The following is a 15,230-nucleotide window of genomic DNA, read 5'->3' on the forward strand; positions in this document are numbered from 1 at the left end:
TGTCTGTTGGTCAGTTCTTGTCTTAAAGCATGCCTTTCAGTTTCTCTTTTAAGAATGGTTTGAGGGTGGGCCCGGAGAGCAGCACTTGCCTTTGCAAACCGGCCGATCCAGGACCAAAGGTGGTTTGGTTCAAATCCGGTTGTCCCATATGGTCCCCATGCCTGCCAGGAGCTATTTCTGAGCAGACAGCAGGGAAAAACCCCTGAGCAATGGCCGGGTTGACCCAAAACCAAAAAAAAAAAAAAAAAAAGAAGAATGGTTTGAGTCTGTAAAGTTTCTGAGCTGTTGTTTGTCTGTGAAACCATGTATTGTTCCTTCAAACCTGAAAGTGAGTTTTGCTGGGCTGCAGTATTCTAGGCAAAGCATTTATTTCATTGAGTTTGTTACTAATGTCCCACCTCTGCCTTCTGGGCCTTGAGTATTTCCGAGTGACCAGGGTCTGCAGTAAATCTCAAGGATGTTCCCTTGAATGTAATTTCTCTTTCGATCTTGCTGCTTTCAGAATTCTGTCTTTATCTGTGGGATTCATCATTTGTGACGTAGGATTTGTCTTGGGGTGTTTTTTTCTGGGGGTCTCTTTTAGTTGGTACTCTTCGGGCATGCAGGATTCGATCGCATGTATTCATTAGCTCTGGTAGTTCTCTTTAATGATGTTCTTGACCGTTGATTCTTCCTGGAGATTTTCTTCCTAGGTCTCTTGGACTCCAAAGATTCTTAAGTTGTTTCTGTTGAGCTTACGTAGACTTCTATTTTCATCTGTTCCTATTCTGTTGAGTAATTTTTTCATTGTTTGATCATTTGCTTAGGCTTTTTTCCTTTTTCTTCTGTTGTATGGAATTGTTATTCATCTCATCTTCCAATGTATGATTCTGTCCTCAGCTGCTGTTAACCCATGGGAAATCTCAACCCATGTTTTTCTTCAATTCGTCTACTGAGTTTTTCAGACCTGTTATTTAATCTGAGAATTTCAGTTTGGAGTTTTCTGATTTCTGTCTTCAGATTTCTTAATTCTTATAGTGTTCTCTTCTATAACTTTCTTTGAGTTCTTTTAATAACATCTTCCATATTGCGACTCTAAACTCCTTATCTGAGAGACCTGACTAGTTGGTTGGTCATGTTCAAGTCATCAGAGTTGCCATCACAATCTCTTTGTCTGGCGCTGGCCTGCGTTGTTTCCATTGTCACAATTGCATTGGGGGTTTTCTATGTGTTGTGGTTGTATTCATTAGCTAAATGATATGCATGGCCGGAAGTGAAGCGGAAAGGCCGGTGCTTCTCTGGCTCCACCCTTTCTGGGCTCACACTTTCTGAGCTGTAAGCTCACCTCCAGGGAAGGCTCCAGGGAAGGAGAGCCATCTGCAGATGAGCCACACACAGGATGAAATCAGGCCAACAATGGAGCACAGCACAGAAGACAGGCAGATAGGGGTGCTGGCATCTGAGTTCCAGCAGAGTTCAGCGGCTTTCCCTTTCTGGGTGTGTAAGCTCACCTCCAGGGAAGGCTCCAGGGAAGGCGAGCTATCCGCAGATGAGCCACACACAGGATGAAATCAAGCCGAAAATGGAGCACAGCACAGAAGACAGGTAGACAGGGGTGCTGGCATCTCGGAATTCCTTTTAAACTCCCCAATATTTACTGTGAAAATGAAAAACTGTGGAACCACCCAGAAAAGCTCAGCAAGATCCAGACGAGTGCACTATGGTTCCGACCCAAACACTAGGGAGACTCTGGGCTTTGAAGCAAAAGGCGCTCATTCTGCCTGCAGCCTCACCAGGAGCACCAGGAAGCTCAGGCAGTACTTTTCACATGTGGCAGTGGAGACCAGGCCTCCTATATGCAAAGCATGTGCTCAGTATACTGACTTATGTCCTTGGCTGCTCTTTCCCTGTTAGTTTTATTGATGTTGGCAAGTTCTCCCTATTACTAGGATGCTTTCAGATTTTATGTGGCATTTATTTCATTCATTTTCTTCTTTATGCCTCACTCTGTCTCTCTCTCTCTCTTTCTCTTTGTTTCTCTGTATGTTACTTTCTCTCCTTTCTCAAATATACACACAACCATACACAGACTCCTCTCTTAATGCTTTAGATAACTTGAAATTTCTGTTTATTCTATAATTGGAGTTACGTTATTATAGTACTTCACTGTATAAATTACTTTCTACTTAACATCATTCACTTCTCTCTAAATGACGTAACATTCAGGTGGCAAAGTTAACAGCTATTTTATTTTTTATTAGTTTTTAATTGTATTATATTTTGGGGTCACAAATTTATAACAGTGTTAATGGTTATGATTTTGCTGTACATAGTTACCACACCTCACATTATCACCATCAAAGTCCCAAGACTCCCCTACTGTCCTGTGCTACTTCCATCCTACTTTATCATTTCCCTACACATCAGGTTCCTGTTTCATAGCTTTTGCCTTGTGGGAGCCATATATTTTTCCCCTAATCTATGTCCCATTCTACCTAGTAGAAGTGGAATACTTTCATTGGGGTTCTGTGAAGTGAAATAAAGCAGCATTTTCCACCCTTCGGTTGTGAACCTCACATGTTAAGGAATTAAAAAACAAAAACAAGATAAAGCATTGATCTCACTGACTTGCTCTTGGAAAAAGGAAGGAAGACTTCTGGTTCTGTTTTTCATTATTTCTTAAATATTGGGCTAACTTTAGTATATATTGATAGTGTAGCAGGTCTGATGTTGGAACAGTGGATTGGTCTGGTAAAATCCTTAGTGGCCCCCAGCATGCTTGCTTTGTCACCCTTTCCCTTTCATCTTGCTTTACCTCACTCCACAGGGGCCTTTTGATTGAACCTCTTTCATAAATGAAGGAATTGGGATTAGGAAAAACTAAATGGATTTTTCCTTTTGTAACCTAACTAACCACTGAGGTGACTTTCATATGGTAGAACTTTGAACCCATGTTTTACCTGTGCTGTGTCCTGTGTTTGATCACTTAATAATTTCTCTTTCCCATAAATTTTAAACAATTCTGGAAGCAGAACACGAATTTAAATTCAAATCAACATAGCTAGTGGTTTAATTATTGATAAAAACGGGATTAGAGAGCCCAGAAGAATCTGTGATTGCCTTCTCAAAAGTTGAAACACGCATCTCTCTCCAGCCTTGACCTAGCCATCTAGTAACAACTGAGGGAAGCTGGCATAACTTCATGAGAGCTAGCTGGCATATTCTCTTAGAAGCAGGCAACTCCTCTGCTTTCTCTGTGAAATTAATTACTCCAGGGGTGCTAGAACTGGGGTGTTTGTGGTGGTGGTGGTGATGGTGGTGGTGGTGGGGAGGGATTGGTAGCTCAGGAAGAAAAAATTTTCCCCAAGGTCATTGTCAGTGTTATTCTATTACACACCTTTTTTAATTTCGGGGTGAAGGAAAGGGACAGTGATGTTTTTCTCTGTTTTGGGCCAAAAGAAAAACAAAACAGTGTAGACAAAGAAATGTTTTTATGAAATGAGTTATTTACCAGAATTGTTTTCTTATGACAGGTGATGGAAATGTACTGGAACAATGGGAGCAGGCAGTAAGTTATAGGAGGAAATCAAGATGACAAGAAGTTTTCCAAATGAACAGTAAGTAAACTTTTGTTAGCTCCTTGGAATATTTTTTTGACTACAGGATAAAATTTGCATAAAAACCGTAGTAATAGGGCCAGGGTGGACATCAGTGATAGAGCTTAAGGCCTTGGGTTTGATTTCCAACACAGAGAGGGCAGGAAATGTTTAAAAATATCTAATCCTTTAATTCTAGTATTTGAAAAATTTTATTTAGCCTCTGTAAGATACAATTTTATGTCCATAAATTTAACCAAGTGAAGATCTAAAATATTTAATTTGTAGTTAACTTTCTAATGGTTATGCTTGTGCATACTAACAAGTGCAGACTTTTTGGTCATTATTACCTAATGATTCATTATTTAAAAAAATCACTTAACGTTGCATTTTCATTGTATTAGGTATTGTAAAAATCTAGGGATAATGCATTTAATATATATATGTGATAATGAGATAATGTGCTAAGGTTATTTTATTTGGTTTGGTTTGGTTTGGTTTGGTTTGGTTTGAGAGCTATGCTAAATGGTGCTCAGGGCTTACTCCTGGCTCTCTGTACTCAGGAATTACTCCTTGAGATTTTTTGTGTCTTTATGTTTGCTGATATGGATTAAAAGTTGACCACATACAAGCAACGTACCCTATATATTATCTCTCTGGCAAAATAGATGTATTATAAACAGATATGGTACCATTTTCTATAAGGGACTTATACATTCTTGGATTTTTCTCTCCTGGTGAAGATGGGTCCTGGAACCAGTATCCCTGACTAGTAAAGGACAATTATTCTTTCTTTATGGGTATATCATGCTAATTTGGGTGCAGTTTGTTAGACTGAGGCTTAGTAGTTAAAGAATTAAAGTTGTAACCTTCCTTTTTTTTATTCCAAGCAAAGTTATAATAGCTGTTCTCAGTTATAAAACAGTTTTTGGTTTCCTTGGTTATATATCTTAACCCTGTTTTATTGGGTACATTTTGGAAGTAAGTATGAATAAGCTTGATGAATATGGATAGAATTGAGATGTCTGTACCTTCTCTTTCTTCTCTTGCATCATTATTTCCACACGTTAGACCCATTAAAGTTTGGTAATTATATGACAGTTGTATGTGGTTGATTTGAGTTTCGTTATGAAAATGAGAATCTTGGTATATGTACACTTGAGTCAGATATTTGTTGGTTTGATTTTCATGGGTTTTTTTTTTTTTTTGCAAGAAACAAAAGACAGTTTAGATGGTATTTTAAGTATATTTTGCTTAATATACTCTAGCATATTTTAAGACCATGATGATAGTATTTATTATTCTTCCTTATAATTGTTTCATGATTTACAACTTCCAAGCCTTTATTTTGCCTTAGAAGATTAGCCAGTTTAACTTCCTTGTCTGGCAAGGCTAGGTTAACACTACAGGTATTGACATGCCTGCAAATGCTCAGACCAGCTCTGCTAGGAAGAAGAGTTCATAGTCTGCTGACTTCCTCGGCATAAGATTCCCCACCTTGGTTGATTTTAAATGACTCGTGAAAGCTACCACAGCAGTGTTGGATAATGATATATAAAGTACACTATGACTTAGAATTTAACCCACCAGGTACTTTAGTTACAAATAGCCAGAGCCCATTGCTAATAATAAATAGGAAGTGATGAGTTTTGAATACCTGTTATCTCTGCTTTTAGGATAATTACTTTAATTGTATGTTTATGTAGCTTACCTTTTAATGTTAACTGGGTTTCACAGTTGTCTTGCCAAAGATCCCAAGAAAACATCATTGGGCTATAGGGGACTGGTTCTAACGCCACTGATTACACATTTTCTGTTGTAAGGCTGGTTCTGTGTCACTTTTCTTCCCTTCTCTTTCTCAGCCCTGTTGGTCTGAGTTTGGTTTGGATCCTAAAAACAAGATTTAGTTTTGAATCTGTATTTGGCAACCAAAGTTGTTGTGCTCATGAGGCTTCTGGAAATGGATATCAGAGTTGAGACTACATTAGAATTTAAATCTGGGGCTGGAATAATGATACAGCAGGTAGAGTGCTTGTCTTGCATGCTGCCAACCCTCTTTTGATCCCCGACATCCCATATGGTCTCCTGAGCTCACCAGGAGTGATTTTTGAGCTCAGCCAGGAGTAACCCCTGAGCACACCAGGTGTGGCTCAAAAAACCCACAAACAAACCATCAAAAAGGAATTTAAACCTGATTTTGTGTGTGTTTGGGACCATACCTCATGGGGAGTCATACAAGTCACACAAGGCAGGATCAAACCTGGAGCTCCCCCACGCATGACATGAATTTTAGCCCAGTCTCAAAGACAGGCAGGGGCTAGGGGGAGGAGGGAAATGGGTGACATTGGTGGCGGGAAAATTGCACTGGTGACGTGGGTGTGCATTTTATTGCTGAAACCCAATTATGAACATGTTTGTAATTCGGTGCTTAAATAAAGAAATTATTTAAAAAAAATTAAAACCAATGTTTTTTGTTAGGTTTTAAGAGTATGGCTTGGGTTTTCAAGTTGTTGACTCAGCTCTGTAACCCTTTGCCTTCTCTGGCTGTTGAATTACAGTGCTAGGAGATAAGGCACCATTCATTCTTTTCTTTTTTTGTTCCTTTTTTATTTTATTTTATTTTATTTTATTTGTTGTGTCTGGGTCACACCCAGCAATACTCGGGGGTTACTCTTGGCTCTATGCTCAGAAATCGCTCCTGGCAGGCTCGGGGGACCATATGGGATGCTGGGATTCGAACCCCCGTCCTTCTGCATACAAGGCAAATGCCTTACCTTCATGCTATCTCTCCAGCCCCTCATTCACTCTTTTCTAAACCTCCTCCCCTTCCTTCTCTGTGCTCTTTATCCACATTTCTGCTGGTAGTTAACCCTGTGGAGTCAAGCAGACAGGATGTTACCAGATCAGCTATGGCACATGGTCTTGCTTTTGATTCAGAAATTAAGGGGTTTTTTTGTTTGTTTGTTTTTCTGTTTTTGGGCCATACCCCGTGACCCTCAGGTGTTACTCTGGCTATGCGCTCAGAAATCACCCCTGACTTGGGGGAACCATATAGGACTCTAGGAGATCAAACCTCAGTCTGTCCTAGGTTAACTGCGTGCACGGCAAATGTCCTACCACTTGTGCCATGCTCCAGCCCAGAAATTAAGCTTTGCTTTGTTTTGTGGAGTGTACACCTGCCAGTGCTGAGGGCTTGCTCCTGCCTCAACTCAGGGATCACTCTTGGTAGTTTTCATGGGATCCTACTCAGTGCCAGGAGTTGAACCTGGAACCTGGGTCATCCACATGCAAGACAAGCACCCTTCCCATTGCCCTGTTGTTCTGGCCCAAATATTTAAGTTTTAATAAAAGACTTGATTATGAGAAAATTGCCAATACAACTGAAAACTGAAGCTGTGGAAGGAGAGCAGGGGGAGGAATATGAATGCTCTGCTGGTGTGTGTGGTCAGTAGCTTCGTAAGCATAAAACTGTAATTTTAAGACTATCTTAAATCTTGATGCTGCCATTAAAAATCAATTTTAAAAACGTGAGCTGTCTTCAAAGACAGAAGTAAAACAAGGCAAGACAACCTCTGGAAGTTTCAGGTTTGTGCTGACTTGATTAATATCTTAAAAAGACTAAAGGGGAGGATCAGATATTTATTTCTTCTAGAAGCAGTTTGTTCAGTTTTCTGATTTGCCCTTTAGAAAGGAACAATTGAAGCCTAAAATTGCTAAGTAACAGCTTAGATTGTGGTGGTTGTTTTTATTTTAAATCTCACCCACCTAGTTTTCAAAGCATAGTCTTGATCGAATGTTAAAAAAAATGCCTTGAATATTTCAAAACATTCATTTATGTCAGTTCCCTGAATCAGACTTATATAATCTTGAAACGTTTTCCTCTTTATTTTCACCTAAAACAATAGGTATTTATAGTTACCTACTGAACCAGGAATGGGCGATTATTACAAGCATAATTCTTGTCTGCTTCAAGTGGAAGCTTATGGAAAGAAATCTGAGACCTGCTTTGCTTTTGATTATGAAATACTGATCTCTGTCTTAATTAAACCATATAAGGGTATCCTAGTAACTTTAACAGCAAATCTCGAGAAATAACTAATAGAAAAATCTAACCAAAGGTAAATTTTTGAATTTCTTGAGAATGAATCATCTGCTATTACTGGAATCTGGAATCCCCAGGTTAGGTCTCTTCTGATTAGAGTACACTATAGGTGTATTATCTCTTAAGTGTGTACATTTTACAACCCTGTTTTCTGTTCATATCAACAGACTTCTGTATTTTCTTGGTACTTGACAGATATGAGGCTATTCTTTTAAAAAGAAGATAGACTTACTCGACTTTAGCCTGAATATAGACAATTCCAATTTCAAAGAGATTTTATAAAGAGATATTAAGCACTTGGAAGACGAGCTGAAAAATTACCTGTGTAACAAGAGTAAGGCTATCAAGGCTATTTATGAAAAAATTGGCATTTGAATATGTATTTAATGCCTTTTCATTAAACTTTTGGGGTGAGGAGAACCTCTCAAGTGGATACTCAAAAGACAAGTGGGGTAGTGGAGGGTAGCCACCAGCATTCACTGCCAACTGAGTGAGGTTCAATGCAAGAGCTCAAGAATTTGAAGCTGTTGGATTACCCAGGACAGTGTTGGGTGGTGGGTCTCTGGGCCACACCTCATGGCACTCAAGGGTTCCCTAGGTCTATACCTTGCAGTTCTGGGGGAGACCATGTGATACCAGGAATCTAACCACTGTATAATTTCCCAGACTCTAAAATGTCTTTTTAAAAAGTTATGAACCTGACCAGTGCTAATTGGAAGGAACATTAAAGATGTTAAAATTATTAAAAACATAAAACTCGGGGGCTGGAGAGATAGCATGGAGGTAGGGCATTTGCCTTGCATGCAGAAGTATGGTGGTTCGAATCCTGGCATCCCATATGGTCCCCCGAGCCAGCCAGGAGCTATTTCTGAGCATAAAGCCAGGAGTAACCTCTGAGCACTGCCGGGTGTGATAACAAAACAAAACAAAACAAAACAAAAAAGCAAAACAAAACAAAAACCAACATAAAATTTATCAATATGATGCTTAGAGATAATGGTTTTTCGGGGGGGTTTCCCACACCCACTCTTGGTTCTGTGCTCAGGAAACACTGTTGGTAGAGCTTGTGGGGGTCATATAGGGTGCCAGGGCTTGAAGCTGTGTCAGTTGTATGCAAAGTAGACACTCTAGTCATTGTCCTATATTACTCTGGTCCCCTTAGAGATAACATTAAAAAATATGTAGATTCTTTCTCTGTTTATATTGGATACAAATTTCTCTCCATAAAGAAGACTGCTCTAAATATTGTTTTAAAACAGTAATGCTATAAGTAAACATTGTTTTAAAACTTGATGTAACATGTCAATATGCTGAGACCATGCTGCATTAACAATTAATGGTTTTTGTTATTGTTATGGTAGCATTCCATATGTCTATGTGGTTTATTATGTTTTTAACACTTTCCTACTAGTGGACATTTAATGGCTCTTTGCTTTTCATGTTACAAAGCGTACAATGGTGGACATGTTTATGCATACATTATGCCTTTCTTAACCAGCTCTTCATACACAGTTGGGGCAGTGTAGTTTTCTTCTACTAACAAGGCAGGAAAAACAGTTTGAGCAAAGAGGCAGGAGGGAGAAAGGAAATACCTAATTCTGGAGAAAGAATGGAATTGTCATAAGAAGCAAAAAAGAGAAGATTGTGGTAGGAAGCAAAGGTTGTTTGTTATGGCTGGAGAAAGCAGATAGAAGGTTTTCTTGCTGTGTCCTTTATTCTTTCTCAGTGGGGAACTATGTTGGGATCTGTATTATACTTCATGTGAAGATGGAGTGAGTCATTTCCTTAATTTTCCTTATTTGGGAAGAAATGAAAATTATTAGTTCTGCTTTTCAAATAGAAGTCAATGGGGAAAGTGTGTGTATATGTGTGTGTGGAAAGTATCACAAGACCAAGAGTGCTTATGAGTAAATTTATAATTTCGAAATCTTAGAATCTGATGTGGCTGCAAAATAATGTTGACAATAAATAAGGTCCTGAAAGGTATCATTTTGACATTCATCCGAAGAGTATCCATTCATATAGGGATCCCCACTTGGTAGAATGTCATTCTATGGTTATTGTTTAAGTTGTCTTCACTTATCTTTCCTTTACCCTCTCTTCATTAGTGTCTTTTTTACCACACTAGTTAATTTGTCTCTCATGTTAGATTTTCTAATTCTGAATTTGTATATTTAGTGAAATGATTTACTCCAGCTCACTCATTAGTGTAATGTCTATGTTCTTTCTTTAAACATACATTGAAAAAAATGTTTTTGGTTTTTGGGCCATACCCGGCAGTTCTCGGGGGTTACTCTTGACTCTGGGCTCAGAAGTCACTCCTGGTAGGCTTGGGGGACTATATGGGATGCCGGGTCCATCCAAAGTTACCCACATGCAAGATGTACACACCTTACCACTGTGCTATCATTATGACCCCCACATTGAGAACTTTTAAACCTCACAAATCTTGGGCTCCCACCACCCATAATATAGATTGTTTAATGCACTATTATAGCAAAGTTAGCTTTTTGTAAATTACTGATCATTATTTATTCCCTTTCTTTCAATTTTAATACCCAGACCTCCAATATGTGAAATGAATTTCATTTAATTGTAATATACATTTGTTTTTCCTTTTTTTTTACAGTGTTTGTCATGATATATGCTGATTGACTTTGCATGTAAGATCCAGTTTGTCTTAGCTTAGTAATACTTTACCTCAGTTTTGAATAATTTGGAGTTGACCTGTCATTTTTCCAGTCTGTGTGATGATATGAAGGTATTAAGGAGGTCACATTTTGTTTCTTGTTCCTTTGTTCACATTCCTTAGACTTTGAATCTTGAAGGGAAACCAAGAACTCAAGGTCAGACTAGCAGTTTAGCTCTTTCCTTGTATGCAGCTGAATTCAGCTATTTTCTGTTTCATTACTTCTAACTACCTCTCTACTCTTACTTTTAAGAGGCACTGGGTTAGTTTATAATTAAGATTCCATATGATCTTAGGACTCTAAAACTCTCTTCCTTGTCAAGGATTGAACCTTGAATGTCTCATACATGTAAAATCATGTGTAGAAGTTTTGCCACTCATACACAGATGGAAAAGGGTTGTCAGCCTCGGCCACAAATAAAGGAACACTCAGTGCTCTACAATAGTTTATTAGGAATGGTTCACATAGTTAGTTGGGTGGCAAGTTCACGATTGCTGACTGTAATATTCTTTATTCCTGTAGATATGTGACATGTAGTGTTGCATTAAATAATTAATGATGGGATGAGGCTTCAATGTAGCATCTTGTATATATTAAATAACACCCTTTCCCAATTTCAGTTTGAAAACTGCTTATGCTGTTGAATGTATTCTTTGCATTTCTGTTGCCAGAACTGTCACTTTAAACAATTATTTTTGCAATTAATAACAATACCTTACACTAGTGTTTTCATAAGTAATGCTCCCATTACTAATAGAAAGAAAATTTTTTATAATTACTTTATTTAAGTACCATGATGAGAAAATTGTTCATGATTGTGTTTCAGTCATAGAATGTATGTACATCACCCTTTACCAGAGTATTTCCTACCACCAATGTCTCCAGTTCCCCTCCAGCTCCAAATCCCCCTCCCCGATCCTCTTCTGGGACAGGCATTTTATACCCCCTCTCCCTTTTTTGACACTGTGGTTTGCATTATTGTTAATGAGGGATATCACTTTGTTTTTTAAATTTTGAACTACTCTTTGTTTTGTTTGTTTGTTTGTTTGGGGATCACACCCAGTGATGCTCAGGGGTTGTTAATCCTGGCACTGTGCTCAGAAATCACTCCTGACTTGGACTCCGGGGGATCGAACCGCGGTTCGTCCTAGGCTAGTGCAGGCAAGGCAGATGCCTTACCACTTGTGCCACCACTCCAGCCCGGGATATCACTTTTATGCATATCACATTATCCCTTTCAGCACCCAGTTCTTGTCCGTAATGAACAGTTCCAATTATCATTGTCATAGTGGACCTTTTTTTTACCCTAGTTGTACTCCCTGCTCTTTGTGACAAGTTTTCTACAATGGACTGGTCCTCCTGACCCTCATCTCTATTATCTCTGGATATTATTACATGCTATTTTTTATTTTTCTTATATCCCACAAATGAGTAAGATTATCCTATGTCTATCCCTCACTCTCTGACTCATTTCACTCATCATAATATACTCCGTGTCCATCTATGTATAAGCAAATTTTATGACCTCATTTTGTTTTTGTTTTTTATGACTTCATTTTGGAAAGGAAAAAAATTTAGGAAGATGTCACTGATAGACCCTTAATTTTCAGATAATCTGTATATTAATGCAAGCATCAGAACTATTTGAGACTTGCTCAGGAACTAGTTTCTTCTGTTCCACTATAGACAAAATCCCTCTAGGAATTCATAGAAAGTCAGTGTTATCTGGCTAGTCACTGACTGCCTATTAGTCCCACCTCTTCTCAGCATAAAATACTGTGCATATTTACATAAAGTATAAACCCTTAGTTTTCAGTCTTCCTCACTTTAAAGTCCACCCCAGTCTGGATGCTATAAGAATCAGACATAACACCTCCAACTTTGGGGTCATACAGATATACATGGCTTTGACACTTGGCTCTAACTTGACTGCACAACTGCCCTGAGGCATCCAAACCAAATTTCCTCATGGGATCAGGAGAGTTGTACAACCTGCCTTGCAATGGGTATGCAATGGAAGCTTATGTTATTACTTAGAGACTCAGTAAATGACTAAAATCCAGCATGTTTTTCTTGTTCTGAGTAGCATGTCAAGGACATTTTCCCATGGGAACAATGTTTTAGCAGGGGGTTGAGTATAGTATTAGAAATAATATTAATGTTATACCTCCTATAAGTCACAAGCTCACAAGAGCATTAAAGACTGGCCAGAGAAGTCAGTCTCTATATTTTGACACTAGCAAAAATGTATTCCAAGTATCATATACAGGTTGTTCATTAACTTTTAGTCTCTACAAGTAAACTTTTAAAATAGAACTTATTACCACTTGAGGTTTGTTTAAAGGCATTCTGGCATTAGACATAAAAGGAAATTCCTTGGAGAGGCAGATAAGCTTTACCCCAGAGTATGCCTAATATCCATGCATCACTCTTTGAGGAACTAAAACTCCTTCATTGAGAACTGTTGCTCTTCACAACAGTTACAGCTTGACTTTCTAATGTAGATCAGCAAATGACGGGAGCATGACTAGTTGGGTAGCACGATTTCAAGGTGGACCAAGTGGAAGATATTTTTTTTTGCCCTAACTGAGGATAAATTGAGAATTGTATGTATGGAAAAGTCCTTTTCATGCTAGAGTTTGGAGCTAAGTGGTAGAAGACTAAATATCAGGAAAGGAGATAGAGGCCTTTTTATACATAAAGTCTAAATATCCTGGTGGGCCTCATTTTCAGTTGTTCTGTTTTTTTATTTTATATTTATTTATTTATTTATTTTTATTGGTTTTTGGGTCACACCTGGTGGCGCTCAGGGGTTACTCCTGACTCTATACTCAGAAATCACTCCTCGCAGGCTCAGGGGACCATATGTGTTATTGGGATTTGCACCACCATCCATCCTCAGTCCGTTGTGTGCAAAGCAAATGTCCTACCACTGTGCTATCTCTCTGACCCCCTGCTCTGTTTTGTTTGTTTTACACAACTGGCAGTTTTCAGGGGTTACTTCTGGCTCTGTGCTTAGAAATCGCTCCTGGCAGACTCAGGAACCATATAAAATGCCAGGGATCAAACCTGGGTTCATCCAGGTGAGCTTCAAACAAAGCAAATGCCCCACTGCTGTGCTATCTCTTCAGCCCCAATTTTCATTTGCTCTTAAGGAACATCTACCCCGGTGGCTTTTCTGTTGCTGCTCTTTGGGATTGGAGGCAGCTGTACTTGGCAATGCTATTACCATTTCATTGCTTGGGGGTTGCTCCCAGAGGGTGCCAGGTGGTGCAGAGATTGAACCCAGACTTCCTCTTCCTGAAGGAATGTGCTCCAGACAATTGAAATTTTCCCTTACTAATATATCAGTGTCTTACCTGCATGGCTCCATGTGCTATTTCCGTTCTCTCAAAGTAACATTATTGGCTCATTAATTTGATTGCTTCTCCTCGGAATACTTAAGAATCTCAGTCTTGGTCATAGGTAATTATAATAAAAATAATTGCATTGTAGGACAGTTGATTTACAACGTGGCTTTTTTCTTTTTTTTTTTTGAGAAAAGTGGTATGAGTGCTTTCACAACTAATTAGGGTAGACATGTATTAGCATTCATTAAAGAATATCAGTGATACTGTATATGTGTGTGTATGTGTGCATGTGTGAGACCAAAAGAGACCAACAGAGGGCTCTTTTATTTTTTCCACAGAGGCTTGTTCGGATACAGATGTCTTAATTAGTTGATTTTAAGCCATCTAAGCAAATGGGGACTTAAGGTGGTTCTAAAAGTTGTGAGCTACCTTGGAGAACTGAGCTCTGAAGCACTTAGAAGTTAGATGTTCTTGGGGCCTGAGTAATAGCACAGCAGTAGGGTGTTTGCCTGGCACACAGCCAGCCCTGGATGGACCCCGAATGTTCCTCGGAGTTTGCCAGGAGCGATTTCTGAGCACAGAGCCAGGAGTAACCCCTGAGCACCACTGGGAGTGACCCAAAAACAGAAGAAGGAGGAGGAGGAGGTGGAAGGGGAGCAGAGGGAGGGAGAGGAGGAAGAGAAGGAGGAGTTAGATGTTTTGGTAATCTAGTCTTGATAATCTTGATAATCTAGTGTACTTTGAGAGGGATGCTTAAATTGAAAGAGGAATCAGGACTTGGACAAGATGGTCAGTTAATGTATGTTTGTGTTCCTTAACTGCAGAGGGAAGATAGGATGGCTTCCCACCTCTTCTCAGCAAGTCAATGTTTGAAGAACTGAGATTTTTATGTGAGGACACTCTTTTGTAAACTCTGCTGAAGTGTGTCAGACATGCTTTCTCAGTAGTAGTATTCTGTATTGTTGGAACATGTCATCAGGAGCAAAGAAACACATCTGATGCTAGAGTTCTGCTGGCCAACTGGTTTGAACAGCTTAAATATTTGCTTATTCTTGATATGTTAACAAGTCAAAAGGAATCGATCTTTCTCCTTATGGCCGCTGGTTGTATAAAACATAGCTGTGGTGGAGTTGGGCCACTTTCAACAGTGTTTGGGGACTACTCCTATCTCTGTGCTCATGGGTTGTTTCTACTAGTGATCAGGGGTAGTGTTTACCATGTGTGGCACTGGGTTGACTGCATGTAAGGCAAGTACCCAACCTTTATACTATCTCTCCAGTTTTGGCTCTATTAAGTGAAAATAACACATCTATGAGGAATTAAGTATGTGACTATTTATAAATAATTGATATATAAACTAATTATTTCTGCAGTGACTCCTTATTCAGTTTGTTCCTTATAGATTGATAGCCTCTGAACATAGTCTCTGCCTCATATACAGTCTTGTCATCTGGCTGGTCAGAAATCTCAAGAAGAACACAATGTTAAGGTTCTATAAATTGGTTTTCGTTGG

This window comes from Suncus etruscus, chromosome 17 (genome assembly GCF_024139225.1).
Source record: "Suncus etruscus isolate mSunEtr1 chromosome 17, mSunEtr1.pri.cur, whole genome shotgun sequence".
Lineage (NCBI taxonomy): Eukaryota > Metazoa > Chordata > Mammalia > Eulipotyphla > Soricidae > Suncus > Suncus etruscus.